This window comes from Lineus longissimus, chromosome 5, assembly GCF_910592395.1.
Source record: "Lineus longissimus chromosome 5, tnLinLong1.2, whole genome shotgun sequence".
Lineage (NCBI taxonomy): Eukaryota > Metazoa > Nemertea > Pilidiophora > Heteronemertea > Lineidae > Lineus > Lineus longissimus.
In genome coordinates this window covers 16,541,082-16,559,927 of record NC_088312.1, presented here as the reverse complement: position 1 = coordinate 16,559,927, position 18,846 = coordinate 16,541,082, and the positions used below count along the sequence as shown (strand labels likewise).

The 18,846-nt window shown below is 42.4% G+C and overlaps 1 long non-coding RNA gene across 1 annotated transcript in view; it reads left to right on the top strand.

Moving 5' to 3' along the window:
* Positions 1–8,498: 8,498 nt before the first annotated feature.
* Positions 8,499–18,846, top strand: part of LOC135487541 (uncharacterized) — a 37,972-nt gene continuing 27,624 nt past the window's right edge. Inside the window, exon 1 of the long non-coding RNA XR_010446871.1 lies at positions 8,499–9,011. This is a non-coding gene — a long non-coding RNA (uncharacterized LOC135487541). The remainder of the gene's footprint in view (positions 9,012–18,846) is intronic.

The window sequence follows — 18,846 nt, the reverse complement described above, 5'->3', positions numbered from 1 at the left end:
TGGTCGGCGATACCAGGATTTCGTATAAAGTACTAAATGATTGAATACAAGCATTTAGTTCAGTCTTTTATTGAAACAGCCAGTCTTTATTACGTGTCAACTACACATGCAAACATATTGTTGTGAAAAATTCCCCGAACCAGCCCGGGAACCAGACTATAGACGGGACTATCGATAACAGTCATTATATACTGATACACGTAATCTACAATATCGCTATCCCAGAGTCTTTAGCATGGTGATGTTATGGCCCCGCGGCCTTGTCGTAAGGAAGCTTACTTAGGTTGACGCGGACGGCTGTACAGTCTTGATCTAGCTTATACTCAAACTCGCACAGTGCCGTATTCAAATTCAATTTCAGAGTCGTAAGGAACGAAATCAGCGCCTCTAGTGTGAAGATTGGCTAATAAGGGCGCACCTAACTTTAACGACACAAACAACGAACATGTAATGATGAGGTAGTTCGCATAATATCGGCTGTCTAGATGTCTTGGTGTCGAGTTAAAGGATAGCTCCTGGAATAAATCGTTGGCAGCCTTTTTGAACGAAACCAATGGAAATATATTAAATGAGTATTCCTCTTTACCACAAACCTTATGAAAGTGGAAGAAATATTATAGTTCAGGGAGAAAAATTGATATTAATAGTCCCTATTTTACTGACATGGACAGCGCCATTTTGAGTCAAATTTCCCTCGGTGATGACGCGGTGTGTGCAATGGCAGTGATTGGCTGAAATTCCGAAGCACCGATCGTGCATATTGTGGGCTTGTCACCGCTTTTCGCGCGTGCGCAGTGTGTGAATCCATGTCAATATCCGTTTCTTCGCGATCTCTCTCGCATGTCTCAAGATTTCACGCAATTAAATCATTCTAATTTCGTTTTATTTGGACATTCGCGTAATATATGGATTGCTTGAATGCAAAATGCCTCGGTGCATAGTCCAGTTAGGCCATCAACATCGGGTCCAGCTGCATCTTCAATAGCTTGAGCCATAGCGTCATTGCCGTCAATGACTCAATCTCCCCCTCTCTTCATATTCCGGCTCAAACTGGTAGCCCTGTACACCAACATTTCCCCCTACATCCAAATCTTCATAACTCCCGCTGCTCATCGAAGTGTCACTGCTGTCAACGTAGCTTTCATCATCTGAAACCCCCTTGATAACAATACAATAACACGATCTCAAAATATCAATCGGCTGACTGCTATTGTGACAATACTGACAATGTGAATTGCACACGTGACGTCACGATTCTCCGGTTTTGGAGGAGAGATCGCGAAAAAAGTGAGAAAATGGCGCCCTCCATGAACTCTGTGTTTAGTGGATTTAAAACACCTTTTTTGGTACAAACGCAAATTTTTGAGCGATATACAGTCCTATATTGGAATAATAATGATATACGAAATATGCAGGTGCGTTAGTTTTCCCGATTATCGCTATAGCGATTTATTCCAGGAGCTATCCTTTAAGATTCAATGAATGCCGTATTTTATTTACAAGCGCTAGGGATTCTCGTACATGTCGGCATCTAGACAGCTGTGACGCGTTGTGAAGCAGGTGGTTAGATGTCTTGATGTCGTATGCGCTTAGCATGGCCGAATCACAACCATAAATGCGCGGAGGTACTTCCGATCGGGAGTTGTAAATTTTAGCCCAGCACTTTTCATTATTCAAATGATAGGGAGCTCTAGCGAGAGCTTTATAGTTAGAGAGTGTGTGATTACCATCAACGAAAAAAACTTGACCCTGAACCAGAAAACCTCTGCACCCAGGTGACATTTTTGCACGCGAATCGTATACGCTAATGCACAGCAATTTACCTGGGGAGAGATTTTCTTTTCCAAACAATTCAGCGGGACGCTACGATGTTTACGCAGAGATGCCGCTGTTCGGTTGAAGATTTCGTCAAAACAGGGCCGAATCAAAGTGTAACGATACCCTGGGGCGAAATGCATTAAACAACAAGCTGCATCGCTGCCAGAGATTATTTTTCTCTTTCGGCGAAGAAATTGTGCTTTGAAGTGGCAAAATTCCGCAAACGATTTTCCGTCTGCTAACTTTTCCGTAGTTTCAAGTGCACCAACATGATCGGTCCGGGGCTGCCCATTTCGACGACGATTTCGTCAATATCATGGGGTGTGACAATATGTCGACGGTCTGGTTCCATTAATAATGCAATAATCTTGAAAGTACATTGGTCTCAATGTCTATTCTCTGTTTCCATGACAAAATCCTACCTTGAAACCTGACACCACTCGTCCACAACACAAGCCATTTCTATTTTCAGAAAGCGCATGCGCACTAACTCAAACGCACACGCTGACCTCAGGTCTCACTAGCCGGTGCGGAGGCCAGGCCTACCTGCCTCCAAAAATGACGCGACGTCATTTCATGCATACCCCTGTTCCAGCGGCTAGACTTGGCAGTACCTTAAGCTCTGTACACACTGACAACATTTTGGGAAACATGTTGGCCAACATGTTGTCCAGGTGCGATGTTATCGAAAATGTTGGCAGTGTGTACAGTTCGGAAACATTCGGTAACATGTTGGCCAAATGTTGCTCAAATGTTGTCGAAATAATACAAAATCAATTTTGTTGCCGAGATGCTAATGATGTTGTCGAGTTTTATCCAATCAGAAATAGGCCACAATCACATGATCTACCTTAAGCCATGTGATGTAGTCAAAATGGCAGCCTCAAGCAAGGAATGGTTACTGAGTGAAGTTGAACAACTTATTGCAGTATGGGAAAGTTGTGCCTGTTTATGGGATGTAACATCCAGGGAATATAAAGATAAGAAAAGAAAGCTGCTATTCTAGAAATAGCTGCAAAATTTGCCCCATGCTGGTGTCTCATATAAATCCATGGTCTTTTCCACACTCTTTTCTCATCTTTACGTCTTCTTCACCGTCTTTTAATTAGGATACGTAAAATTATGGCAGAGGGCTCTAGGAAAATTCGTCCCCGGATAATTCGTCCCCAGAAAACTCGTCCCCGGAAAATTCGTCCCCTAGGAAAATTCGTCCCTGGAAAATTCGTCCCCGAGGAAAATTCGTCCCCAACTAATTCGTCCCCGCGGATAATTTGTCCCTGGAAAATTCGTCCCTGAGGAAAATTCGTCCCCGGAATATACGTCCCCGAGGATAATTCGTCCCCGGAAAATTTAACAAAAGTTGAAAGTTTCTGACATTACTTTCTAGTAATAACTACTACCTACTCCTTTCGACTTTTCTCATTCAGTGTTGTATCTCTATTATTACCCTACTAGCTAGTTACCTACTCCACTTTTTTCATAGTAGGTAGAGGTAGGCAGGCGAAATAATTTTTTTTTTCTTCAGATAAGTATTTTTACTGGTCAGAATGAAAGAAAAGCTCTAAATTCTTCAATAAAATATTTTGCCTGCCTACCTCTACCTACTATAAAAATAGTGGGGTAGGAAACTAGCTAGTAGGGTAGGAAAGAGAGATGTTACACTGAATGAGAAAAATCGAAAGTAGTAGTTATTACTACAGTCCATTCGACAAGACTTAAGGGTCTTAGTAAAGTCAGAAACTTTTAACTTTGTAAAATTTTCTGGGGACGAATTATTCTCGGGGACAAATTTTCCTAGGGGACGAATTATCCGGGGACGAATTATCCTCGGGGACGAATTATCCTCGGGAACGAATTTTCCTAGGGGACGAATCATCCTCGGGGACGAATTATCCGGGGACGAATTTTCCTTGGGGACGAATTATCCGGGGACGAATTTGCGGGGACGAATTTTCCGGGGACGAATTATCCGGGGACGAATTTTCCTGTAACCATGGCAGAGCCACCAACAATACATCTTCTTCTCTTGGAATCTTCCATTGTTAATGAATTCCCCTCCAAAATATTCCCTCCAAAATCCTCATTTCTCGGAAACATTCGACAACAAGTTGCCCAACATGTTGTCGAATGTTGTCATGTGTAAACAGGGCCAATTTTCGATAACATCGCACCTGGACAACATGTTGGCCAACATGTTTCCCAAAATGTTGTCAGTGTGTACAGAGCTTTACTCTCACACAAACCTATACATTTCTGAATAGCTTGTCTCTTGTAGAATACATCTGACCAAGTTTCAACGTCGTCTAGACATACAGTCATGCATAGACTGATGTAGCACAATGCATGAGACACCCTGTATATATAACGCAAATTTGAAAAATTTCACCTCTATGCCTTATAACTTCAAGATTAACACCTGATCACCACTGGCTAGTGAGACCTCAAACTATTCAGGACGGGGGGGGGGGGGGGCGGCTAAAGTGTTTTTGAATTAGAATATAAATCTTAATTACACTTGGGTCTTGGGATCATTATGCTTATCTCCGGGCAAAAATACCTATCCTTCTCCTGTTGTGTTTAGTTTCCCACATTCTCCCCACTTCTTTTTCTATACTGCGACAGCGTCTATTGGGTCAACTGCCATGATTGATGGCATCATCCTAACTATATCCCCCCTCTCCCACCCACCAACTACTCCCCATCAATCATTGACATTGTGTGCTAGCCAACTGCTTCTTCGGTCAACTGCCATGATGGCATCATATATACCCCCCCCCCCCCCACCGAGTCTTCTCGCTCACCACAGCCCTATTAACGAAGAGCTCCCTATCAAGGCCTGAGCCTTCCTCATATTAGCTTATTGTCTGAAGACTTATTTCATAGCAGAAAAGTACTAATAACTCTGATTTGATGGGAAAAATCTAACTTTTTTGATGACTTGATTTTCCCTTGGCCGTGGATCGAGTTTGTTTACAATATGCAGCGCCATCTTGGAAAAGCCGTGACGTCACCGCGGTATCCTCCTTGACTTTACTATAGACTAGACCCTGAATGCATTACAAATTTACTATGGGCGGCCGCCCTTTACAAGTGTTATAGGGAGCTCTTGAGCGAGCTTAATGGTTAGAGTCGATTGTTTGTGTATACCGTCAACGAAAAAACTTGAACCGGTTGACTCGTATACGTCAATGCATAGCAATTTACCTGGGGTCTGGGGAGAGATTTTCTTTTTCCAAACAATTCAGCGGGACGCGATGATGTTTACGCAGAGTAGCCACTATTCGGTTGGAGATTTCGTCAAAACAGGGCCGTATCAAAGTGTAACGATACCCAGGGGCGAATCGAAATGCATTAAACAACAATCTGCATCGCTGCCAGAGATTATTTTTCTCTTTCCGCGAAGAAATCGTGCTTCGAACTGGCAAAATTCCGCAAAAGATTTTTCCGTCTGCTAACTTTTCCGTAGTATGCGCACCAACATGATCGGTCCGGGGCAGCCCGTTTCGACGACGATTTCGTCAATATCATGGGGTGTGGCAATATGTCGAAGCGCTACTATGGTTAACGTGCATACGACGTATCCAATGTAAACAATGTTTCTCAAGTCCATGGATTCGTTTCAAATGGCTTAAATTTGACTTAAAATGGCCGCCAGAAGAGATAAACGCGCGAATGAAGCAACTCGACTATTCTGAGCTCCGAGAGAGAACCACACGATTATTCTCACTGTTTTTTAATCAAACTTCAATTTCTGGGGGTTTGCCCCCCCGACATATGTGTTTTGATTTTTGATACTTTAGTGATAATATCCAAAAGATGCTTAAAATGGATATAATCCCAAAATAATGAAGCAAAAGACGGGCAGGCGTTCGAGAAAAAAAATTTTATTTTGAGATTTCAATAAACCTTTTGAACAAATTCCACATGGGCCGTGGTGGAATCCGAAGACACCTTAAGGAGGAATGTATGTTGTTATGGGGTACCATTGGTTTTGCAGATCTTCTGGTTTTTTCTAAAGAATAATCAATATTCGCTAGCAGGCTTTTTATGCTCCCAGGTATGAAGAGGGTACACGCACGCGCTACCCTCAGGTCTCACAAGCCGGTGCGGAGGCCAGGCCTACCTGACTCCAAAAATGACGCGACGTCATTTCATGCATACCCCTGTTCCAGCGGCTGTAGACTTGGCAATACCTTACTCTCACACAAACCTATACATTTCTGAATAGCTTGTCTCTTGTAGAATACATCTGACCAAGTTTCAACGTCGTCTAGACATACAGTCATGCATAGACTGATGTAGCACAATGCATGAGACACCCTGTATAACGCAAATTTGAAAAATTTCACCTCTATGCCTTATAACTTCAAGATTAACACCTGATCACCACTTGCTAGTGAGACCTCAAACTATTCAGGACGGGGGGGGGGGGGGGGTCGGCTAAGGTCTTTTTTAATTAGAATATAAATCTTAATTACACTTGGGTCTTGGGATCATTATGCTTATCTCCGGGCAAAAATAACTTTCCTTCTCCTGTTGTGTTTAGTTTCCCACATTCTCCCCACTTCTTTTTCTATACTGCGACATCGTCTATTGGGTCAACTGCCATGATGGCATCATCCTAACTATATCCCCCCTCTCCCACCCACCAACTACTCGCCATCAATCATTGACATTGTGTGCTAGTCAACTGCTTCTTCGGTCAACTGCCATGATGGCATCATCCTAACTATATACCCCCCCCCCCCCCCACCGAGTCTTCTCGCTCACCAGCCCTATTAACGAAGAGCTCCCTATCAAGGCCTGAGCCTTCCTCATATTAAGTTTTTACAAGATCATAAGCTTAGGCAGAAACGTCTTCAAACCGGCAGACAGTTTCACACTAACAAAGGCGTTCACAGTCTCATGTCATACTATGAACTGAACTTGCAAGGCAACATATGAATAATACTTGAAAAGAACCCTACCCTGCCTGCTCCTCTCGGCTTCACGGAAGAACTTCTCCGTCATCAAAATGCCGGTCAGAAATCGGTCGACTGTTCTCGCTCACAGTCAATTCGGGAATGCCCAGAGTGGCCAGCAATTCCTCGCAAGTTACCAGTTGTTTATTTAACCTTCGACCTGCTTTTTATTTTATTTTCTTCGGAACTAATTCCCAGGATTCCATACGCCAGTAAACAATGGAGAATTCCCCAGGCGGAACTAGATACTGTACATGCATTTCGTCGGAACAATAATGTCACAGGCCTTGCTGTTTAACCACTTATCTGTTTAACCACTTTACTGATCGCCTGAATTGTTTTTTTCGCGATGTATAGAAAGGGATGTAGATCTGGAGGACAATGCTGTCTTCATGGTAGAGTCTCTCGACTTCGAGACTCGATAAATGTATTAGCTATGTGATGTGGTAAACACCAGATAATCCTCAGAGCACGTCTGCTCGAGCCTCGTTTTCGATTTGCTAAGTTGGGGAAGCCCCCTCAAACCTACAACGTTCTAAACTACTCTTTCTAGGTATCGCGCTATGGCTGTAGTCGAGCTCAAAGACTAATGACGTAGTACACATCTTTATTTACCACCGTGTAAAAAAATTCCATTGTACGCACATATTTTTTCACAGTTCAACCTGCAATTTTTGAGCCCTGTGAAACATCTAAACTAAAGGTGAGTAATATTTCACTTGATCTTCTGATGTAATATGTAAAGTCACAGACTTAGTGCACCCCCCTTTATTAGGGTGTTCAGGTCAAAATAAACGGGTCATGCTAATTCCCGACCTACCCCGACTTGCGGAAAATGCTGCCAAAATATAGTGTATTAATCATCAGAATATTTATATTTGTACTGTTTACATACATATACAGCACGTCTGTTAATTTCAGGACTTTTGAACGATGCTAAGTTGAGCAAATCAATTCCAATAATTAATTTATGCTGGGTTCAGACAAGGCCATATGCACACTGCAAATAAAATCGGCTCAAAATAAGCCAAAAAAACTCTGTCTGTCCGTTAAACAGGCACGTTTCAAAACTATGTCGGATAGGCGATAGATTTTCCCTCTGAGGCGTTGAGACCCTTCAGGACTCCTGAATAGACCAAATGTGGGTCCGGCAGGATGAGCGGTTTGGCCACTAGGTGGCACCAAGCGAAATTTTCCAAAAACTTTTCCAGCAGCTGATATCTCCTAATTCTTTAAGTTGGGGATCATGAATCAAATCTAATCTTATAGAGCAAAGCTTTCTCTTTCATTATCAATAGGCGTGGTTCATGAATTTCTCACCAGGTGGTGTTATTTGCGCAATTTAGTGAGCACCCCCAAGAAGAGCATTTTAAATTTCGCGCGAGTAATCCCACGTGCAATCACACGTGCAGCGAACGTCACGTCTCGGAGTCTGCGCAGTTCAGACGTAAGGAGACCATGCTATGGAATAGATCGCGTTCTGTCAATTCAGAGGTAAGTTCTCATTAGTCTCCGCCACGGCACGTAGTGGCCGTGAGAGGAGACTCTTGGGTTAGCTAGGAAACTTTCTCGGCAAAATCAACCTCGGCCTAGGGCGCCGATGTGCCTATGCGTGTGTACACGTTGTAGTGCTTGTGGGTGGATTTCAATTGTCGCAATTTTGTCAAGATTTGACACGAAGTTTCGAGAAAACCGCACATTGATAAAATATTATGCTCTTACGTACGGCGAGTTCATTTATTATTCCAAGTCCACGTCGGCAGTACGTCGTTATTCGAGCACTTTGAGCACGGAATACATTGTAGTTTCGTAGATTGTTTTTGCGGCAATGAGCACTCGGAACGTTACTCGCACGTCTTGGTTCCCTCGGCTGTTCCTAGAGGGCAGGAATAGCACGCCTCCTAGGAACAGCCGAGGGAACCAAGACGATGTTCGCACTGACTGCACATGCGCATTCAGAAATGACTGTTCATTTGTTGAAGGTCGCAAAATTTGCAACGAGGTCAGTGTTATAGTAGTTTCGAGAAAACGACGCTGTAATAAAATATTTTGTTGGCATCTAACGACTATTGACTCATTATTTCAAGTCTTTATCGGTAGTATTAAGTTCTTTGAGCCTTGTTTGTTGACGTTTATTGGCTATTTCACGACAATGCTTCATTTTCCGGTCCGCCATTTTGACAGTCAGGAGTAGCGCTGAAAATCAAACTTCGTCTAGGAATAATCAATCTAGTAAGTGCAAGTACGTTTATCACATTTATTCGGCTGATGACAACAATTAGCAAGGTCTCGTGCACGTTTTCACGTCCCAACACTATGTTTATGCATAATCGACGATGCTTTATCACTGTTTAAACAACGCCTTTAATTATCGGAATTGAAACAATGAAGCCCTGCATCCCAGTCATCAGTCATGCTTTCCGGCGTTGTTCACTTGTTTAATCCAGCAGTGCATGTTGGGAGCTTGGATAAATCATGGCGGCCTGTGTTGTGATTCTTTCAAAACGAGTTCAAACCATGAAAACCTTGCCGTACAAACATTACAAACACCATCCATGCATACGAACATTATAAATCCATCGTCATGATTCTGTGCTGACATCTTAATGTAATATCTGCACTGGTATTAAAGTATTATGAACTGCCGACGAACCGATATCACCGGAGCGGGCCGGCTACATCATGACATGACATAGGCCTAGGCCTATAGATCGTTTGCACTGGGCCGTTGTCCAGCATCGTCAAGTGCCGTCACAATGCAACCGCGCACATGCGCAGTTTGCTGAGTGGAAGATGTACAGTGAAATGTACACGATGCCTGTGTACATCTTCCACTCAGCAAACTGCGCACATTGATAAAATATTCTGCTCTTACGTACGGCGAGTTCATTTATTATTCCAAGTCCACGTCGGCAGTACGTCGTTATTCGAGCACTTTGAGCACGGAATACATTGTAGTTTCGTAGATTGTTTTTGCGGCAATGAGCACTCGGAACGTTACTCGCACGTCTTGGTTCCCTCGGCTGTTCCTAGAGGGCAGGAATAGCACGCCTCCTAGGAACAGCCGAGGGAACCAGCACGCCTCCTAGGAACAGCCGAGGGAACCAAGACGATGTTCGCACTGACTGCACATGCGCATTCAGAAATGACTGTTCATTTGTTGAAGGTCGCAAAATTTGCAACGAGGTCAGTGTTATAGTAGTTTCGAGAAAACGACGCTGTAATAAAATATTTTGTCGGGTCACATCATTAAAAGGTCTACATCTGCTTGACGATGCACTCAGCAAGATATACTGCAACCAAGCTGTAACCGAAGCAATGATCAACATGCCCATAGCAGATCTGACACCATCACAACCTATCACAAACATTCCAGCAACAGAGTACTTCATCATCGCACATCAAAACATTGAAGGACTACAACAGCACAAATCAGCAATGGCAAAAAACAGTCAAATCAAACAAGCCAACATCATATGTCTTACTGAAACATGGTTACAACACACTGATATAACAAATTCAAGTGTGCAACTACCAAACTATACATTCAGTCATAACCCACGCAACAAATGCTATAGCACAGACGAACCCAACAGTTCAGCTACATCATTCATCAACAAATCGAAAGGGGGCGTTGGTCTATACATCAAAACAGACCAGCAACATGCCATAATAACGTACAACGACCTCAACATTGAGCATATAGTACTACGAAGCCAAACACCAACATTGACAATCGTCAACATCTACAGACCCCCAACTTACAACATCACAGACTTCCTGCCACACTTCCTAAAACTTCTCCAAACCACAATTGCTGGAAGTGAAACAAATGAACCAATCATTATAGTTGGGGACTTCAACCTAGACTTGAACAAACAACCACAAAACCGAATAACAGATATGCTTGCAGACTACGGCTTTACCCAAATGATACAACAAACAACCACCAAAGGCCACACCCTCCTAGACCATATCTACCAACGCTCCACACCATACAACACAATATTCGGAGTATGCCACACCCACTACAGTTACCACAATATCACTTATGCTGCCATCCCCAACCCAAAGGCACCCCCCTTAGAATAGCGCCAAACACGATCATGACATAATTATGGCGCTCCAATGCGGTCATAACTCCTTACATATCGTTCAACGATAATTCCTACCGTTAAAGTATAATGTAACGACCCTTAAAGTATAATAAGATACCGTTACGATCGAATTCAAAACGCTACACGTCTCTTAGGACGTCAAATATTATTTAACGCCCGGAGTTCAGCGCTAACGAGGATTAGTGAGTCCACAAACAAACCGTCTCGAAAAGCATGAATTGAAACGAGTGCCCCGATTGGCTGCAGCAAGGCAATGCGGTAATAAGTCCTTATCCTTCAACGCTATCTTGGTGAGTCACCAAACAAGTTAATTAACGATGTTCGAGCGATAGCGTCGAATTTATACGAATTAGACTGATGGTGTAACGCGTGGAAATCCTATTTAACTGTATTACATTAACCTTGAATGATAAATACATAGCCATGAACGATAAATAGATAACGGTGAACGATATGTAAGGAGTTATGACCTCATTGGAGCGCCATACATAATAAGACCTTTTTACTCTGGGCCATTTCAAATCAGTCCGAAGGTTTCTTGGTGAGAATGCATCATGTAATTGTTTATTCACTTGTCGAGATATCACTTGCATGCACAATTCCCGTTAATACCCCCTTGGAAACCAGAATACGACTTCCAAATAACCCCAGCTTCCGGGTCTAGACACTTCTTCACTACATGCGGTTTCACGTTTAGTCTGCATTCCAGGGTGAAGAAAGAGGCCTATTATGCAAACCCATCCAAACCACTCAAGATAAAAACTTGCAAGACTACCAAACACTTGTATATAATGTTATCATTATGTTAGTACAGATATCAATAAAAAACATTTTGAACAAATAAAGCCTCCCCCTTTCATTCATGCCCACCCCCATACACTTAACACACCCCGCCAAACAGTCCAACCCCTTCCATGGCTACGATAAACCGAAAATATTCGCTGATGCTTATTTTCGCCGATTCAAGGAAATTCCGTTAATAATACATGTGGATATCTTGGCTTTTCGCAATTCCACATGTAACAAGCCCCACTTAACCCCATTAACAATTTACAATTCACACTTGTCATTTCGCAAATTATTTGCACCCGCTAAAGTAGCAAAATATAACAGCCAGCTAAATGTCCCACGTTTAAATTATCGCTACCACAAACACAACAAAACCTTTCACCACAGCAGCCTTACGCCGTGGCGGAGACTTCAGAGTATGCCTGCAGACTCAACTGACAATTCTAGTTAAATTCACAATTTCATAGGCGATAATATTTGGCTGCTTGTGTTATTGCATGTTGATGACATTAGGGAAGGCTTGGCTTGTTTGATTGGATGTGATTAATTTGAAATAGTTCGTCGACGATCGTTGAAAAATGATCTGCGAAATGCAGCTTGGTTTGGGAGTCGGTGATCGTCAAACTGAACTGCGTAGTTACATTCCGGCTTTCAGGTAGCCAAAAACTCAAGTCCTGAGCTTCGTGCAGATCTGCAATAAAAATCTAGGGGGAAGGGGGGGAGATGGGTCATAAGTTGAAGTATTCTCAGTTCCCAGAAGTGTCAGTTTTCATAGAAATCGCGGGTGAAATTGACTAGGCTGATCCCGAGTCGGGAACGCCTTTCACGGCATGCTTTCACGGGTCTCGATCAATAATTAATGCGACATACCTCGTTGAGCCATGAATGGCATTCCTTATTTGGTCGCGCTTACTTAGTCTTGAACGGAGACCCTTTTCCATTTTTTTGCTTCTGTTACATGTACGTTTAGGCGTTAGTGGGTATTTTCACATGAATAAATAGGATATGGATGAAATCTGGACTGGACATCATAAGTTTTCCAACGATGTATAAAAATGCCATGTTAAGAATTTTATTGCCGAACGGCGGAAGTCCGTTCAGGCATGCATGGAGGTATAAATAAGAAGTCTGAAAATAACTAGCTTGAGTGTCAAGTTACTACCCAGCACGCAAGGTGCTGGGCCTATTAAGGTCACAGCAATGGAAATTGGTTTCTTGTCCCTACAAGAGCACATAAGGCCATACCAATGAATTTTTAGCTCAGCTGACAAAGTCAGCGGAGCTAGTAGAATAGCTGTTCAAATGGTGTCCGTCCTGCAATCCATCCATCCATCCATCTAGGGACCCATCTGTGGACAAAATTGGACATTTCTGACCGGGAAGACCCAGCCACTTCGTTGAGGGTGGTAAATTAGGAGTTGCCCAAGGTGAACTCAAAAAACGAAAAATCAGCGCGATCCGACCTATATTAAGAGAATGAGGTCATTTCGCGTTTAGATTTCTTTCCCTTTTTACCTCGGTCCACAGAGCAAATATTGATTTCAAATATGGCTGAATATTTTTTAATATTTTTTCATTTTTTACTTTTAATGGAATTAATATAGTTTTCACCGCCAGTTGGCGCTGCAGGCACATTGACTGAATTTTGGCGATTTCAAATTTGGCGGTGGCTCAACTTTTTGCAAGCAGTGCTGCTGATTGGCCGATCGATAGAAGAGATGCCACCATTTAAAAATGGCGGTAGTCGCTGCTTCAATGAAGGTGAGTGAACTTTCTCATGTTCAATCGGTTGATACTCTTTTAATCAACATGACCATGTACCTGAAATTTGTGAAGGTACTGCAAAGAGTCTATATAATTCAGATTTATCAATAGTTTTTTATAATATTGCGGAAATTTTGTGCACAAATTAGCGAAAGTTGGTGCTCGTCTCATGTCATTTTAGAGCGAGAAATTTGTTTCCGTCGATCTCTACCACTGAAAAATCGCTTGCATAGCTTCGAATTTTTGTGAAAATAAGTATCTGAACTTGGTTTCAAATAGTCTAGAGAGTTACCTTTGTGGTGATACATATAGTATGTGATAAATATTTGTGGAATTTGTGAAATTCGGCTTTCAAACGTGCCGATGATGCAAGCGATCTCACGTGAATTTTGCAAGTCCTGATTTGTCGACCGGGTGTCAAGAACCACTCGCCTTAATTCAGTTCAAAGATCGAAAATAATATCTGAACTTAGTTTCAAATAGCCTACGCAATTATCATTTCGGTGATATATAATGCATGCATGTAATAATTGATTGATCTGCCTAAAACGCGCAATTAAAACGGCGAAAGATCTTGATAAACACTCTGGTGGCGGTCGCACTAAATAACGGCCGGTAGGGCCCGAAGTCTGGCGGAGAAAAAAAGGTAGCGCCCGGAGGTTGAAACGGGATTTTTATGCACTTTTAACTGTATATTTATGTTGTTTAGATGTATTTCTAACAGTTCTGTAACTTTGATGACCAAGCTTGCACCCAAAGTTGGTAAAATTGATGCTTGTTTATGGACTGCGCGAGCGACCGGAGAATTCGCCGTCGGCCATTTTGGCTACGGTCCCTGAGTTGTTGTGGTTGGCAATTTTGCAACAAATCTCGCTATTTACGTTTGTTTTCTCCCTGTCTGGTCATTGGCCGTGAAAAAAATTATTTTGAAAGTCACATTATGACATCGTAGTATGAATTCCACTGCAGTTTCGTTAGGCAGCAATGCTCATGTTTTTGGTTTGCAATCCTGTACGGCCTGTACTCTCTGTACACTGCGCTGTGCATGGTTGTACTGTTGGCTGTAAAAAAAGACAAAAACGATAGCCTAAGACTAAGAGGATAACTCAACAGGCCCTCATGATTCAATTGATGGACACCTTATTTGATAGTACCTCATCATTAAGTCCACTAGATCCTGTTCTGTCACATGTCGTAGACGATAGACAATTTTCAAAATGTAGTACACCACTCGCTCATCTTTAAGCCCAGCTCTCGGCTCACATCATGTGGGCACGGTTGGCTGTTGAGTGTTAAGCTCTGTACACACTGACAACATTTTGGGAAACATGTTGGCCAACATGTTGTCCAGGTGCGATGTTATCGAAAATGTTGGCAGTGTGTACAGTTCGGAAACATTCGGTAACATGTTGGCCAAATGTTGCTCAAATGTTGTCGAAATAATACAAAATCAATTTTGTTGCCGAGATGCTAATGATGTTGTCGAGTTTTATCCAATCAGAAATAGGCCACAAATCACATGATCTACCTTAAGCCATGTGATGTAGTCAAAATGGCAGCCTCAAGCAAGGAATGGTTACTGAGTGAAGTTGAACAACTTATTGCAGTATGAGAAAGTTGTGCCTGTTTATGGGATGTAACATCCATGGAATATAAAGACAAGAACAAAACGAAGCTGCTATTCTAGAAACAGCTACAAAATTTGCCCCATGCTGGTGTCTCATATAAATCCATGGTCTTGTCCACACTCTCTTCTCATCTTTACGTCTTCTTCGCCGTCTTTCAATCAGGATACGTAAAATTATGGCAGAGCCACCGACAATACATCTTCTTCTCTTGGAATCTTCCATTGTTTATGAATTTCCCTCAAAAATATTCCCTCAAAAATCCTCATTTCTCGGAAACATTCGACAACAAGTTGCCCAACATGTTGTCGAATGTTGTCATGTGTATACAGGGCAAAATTTTCGATAACATCGCACCTGGACAACATGTTGGCCAACATGTTTCCCAAAATGTTGTCAGTGTGTACAGAGCTTTATGGTTCAGTCTGTGAGACTAATTTAAAGAGGTTACACTTTTATTTTGAATTGGAAAACAGCCCACAGGACTGACTTTTCACTGAGTAATAAGTGTGCCCTTCAAAGGTTAAGTCTCTTTCTGGATTTGCTTCCATAGATGCCTTGTTCAGGATATCATCTGACCGATGCCTGGTCAAGCACAGACTGTATCCGGTGGTGTACATTTCCCCGTCTATGTCACCCTTTTTTATTCAGTCAGTGTTAATTTCTCTTCTCTTTTTTTACAGATTTACTGTTGTTGGTTATTGCAAGAGGAGTCGTTGGCACATTTCAAGTCCAGGAAAGCACTTGCTGTTCCCACATTCAGAGTAAGGTGTGCTTACTCGTTTTACTGCTTTCCATTCCCGGAGAGCGTTATCAAATATCTGCCGCAAGGCAACAAATATCTGCCGCAAGGCGCTTCAAATATCTGCCGAAAGGCATCAAATATCTGTCACACCAATAAAGTTCATTTTGTTAACCAACTCTTTATCTTCTTTTCTTCACATACAAAAAAGACCGTCCCAAACATTTGGCTGCATCCACTTCATCAATGTCCAGACAACAGTCGGTTCATTTGACCATTGTAAAGCACCAGGCCCCACCTCACAAAATACACTGTAATAATTATGTACCTTGTGTCCATGTGCATGTTATTAGTTCCACCTACGCTGCATGAAGACAAGGACTCCACTCTTTGACGTCACCACACAACTCCTTGACGTCATCACACACCCCACTACTGCAACGGCAATAGAAATGACTACGTCATATAGCAGGGTGACGTCAACTCAGTACTTCAGCATGCACTGATATAGCAAGAAGGTCTTCGCACCAGCACTTCTGCGTGCTAGACGTTATAGCTTCACGTTGCCTCATAATAACGGTACCGACACACACTTGGCCCTTGCCTTCACCTAGCCATTTCAGCTGAGCGCCAGGCCCTTGGGCCTCTTGTTATTGTTTCTTGTCACAATTAGTTACAATTCATAGTCATTGGTTTCTTGTTCTTACCATAGCTCATAAGGCCATACCAGTGAATTTTTATTGTTTCTTGTCATAGTCAGTTACAATCCATAGTCCTTTGGTCACAGGAATGGATTTTGGTTGCTTTCCCCACCCAAGGAGGATACCGCGGTGACGTCACATCACGTGATCACGATCCATATTACTGATCGCTATGGCCAATCAGATTCAGTCTACTGACAGCACCAGCACTGAACACACCTCCACGTCTCACTGTCTGATGCGCTCCTGTACACAAAAACACCAATAGACATGAAATATTGCAATACCTAGTATGGATTCTTCCTGTGTAAAATCAAATTTACAGAGCAGATTAACTTCCACAAATCAAAAAGACGTTTGGCGTGGCCAAAGTGCGGAAATAAATTCCTCCGCTAAAATACACTAGGCCTACGAAATACACTAGGCAATACACTACGCGATACACGGTAGAGATGCAGTTGAGTTTGTTATTGTTTTGACTTAGAAGCCCGCCCATATCATAATATATTCATGAAGTATGAACTCATTTCTGTCCCATACAACTCTAAGAACAGTCAATTTCGCCTTAAATCATCACCGAAACCGCGATATCCGCAGGAAGATTTTGTTCTAGTGTCCGAAAATGCATGATCTTACAGGGGCGCTAACTCGACAAATAGAGGGGATCTATGGGGATCTATGCGAGTTTTAGGTCCTACAGGTCTCGAACTTGTAAAATCTGCAAACATGCCTCCAAATCCCATTATGATAATGAAGAGATTGCCCCATATCTCGGAGACTGTTTTGAAACCATCGCTAATTTTGGAAGATCGGTGCCCGGCTATTTGGTTTTAAAAACCCTATTTTTCCCCATCAAAACAGCACTTTTCATTATTCAAATGATAACTTATTGTCTGAAGACTTATTTCATAGCAGAAAAGTACTAATAACTCTGATTTGATGCGAAAAATCTAACTTTATTTGATGACTTGATTTTCCCTCAGCCGTGGAGTCGAGTTTGTTTACAATATGCAGCGCCATCTTGGAAACGCCGTGACGTCACCGCGGTATCCTCCTTGTTCCCCACCAAATCGCATAAGGCCATACCAATGAATATTTTTATTGTTTCTTGTCACAGTCAGTTACAATCCATAGTCTTTTTGTCACAGAGATGGATATTGATTTCTTGTCGTAACCATAGCAAATAAGACCATAGCAATGGATTTTTTTATTATTTCTTGTCACAGTCAGTTACAATCCATAGTTCTTTGGTCAGAGCAATGGATGTTGGTTTATAGTCCCTACTAATGCCCGCTGTACACGATCCCTCAAAATTGGATAAAAAAATTTGACCGAAAAGATTGATCGTGTATGGTGGGAAATTGGATGAAATATTTTCCATCAATCAAAGATTGATGGAATAGAGCCGGTCCTATTTTTGAATGATGAATTGATAAAATTTGACCGTGTACAGCGGGCATGGATATTTATTGAACAATTAACCCTATTGAATTGAATTGTTCGTGGGTTCACCAAAATCAATGATCGTCCATTCCTCCTTCATGATGACGGTGGTTATGCAATTTGACGGGTTTGTAATGCAAGGCCTAGACTCCACAGTTTGCCTCTCATAGACGACAACATGGGCTGGACGCAGAGGGCAGTGGAAATCATGATAGAGTCGTATAGGGCCCACCCAATCCTATACAACACCAAAGATGCCCTGTACCACAATCGCGTTCAGAAGGAACTGGCCTACCAAGAGGTACTTGAGGATGTCTGCAAGGAAAAGAGTGACTGCACGGTTGATGACGTGAAGAAAAAATGAACGGGCTACGTAGCAACTTTGCTAGGGAAATGGAGAAGATAAACAAGACCAAAAGAAGTGGTGCTGCGGCAAAGGATGTGCACAAGCCAACCGTATGGTGGTTCCAGAAGCTGCTCTTTCTTAAGGACCACGTAGAGGCGAGGCCCAGTTCTTGCTCAATGTCGAGAGGCACAGATTGCAATGAAACACTTGACAAGGTAATTAATTCTTAACATCATTTTATTTCTCTGACTACAACAAAATTATTCACTGACTGTACACACACAGTTATACAAGAATGGCTGCCTCATTCTACGCTGCAAATTTACCTTGCCACGATACTCGACCAATATTATTGACATAGGAGCAAAGGTAGTCTCTCTGAGCCTGAGCCGCATTTGTAGACCTGTTGCCAGCTTGAGATGAGATGCGTTTATATGTTACTTCCGACTTTCTCACCTCTCTCCAATCACCATTTGTTACCTGGCCTCTGCTCGTGTCTTCTCTATCCATGGAACTAGGAGGGAAGTACCGAGCAGGGC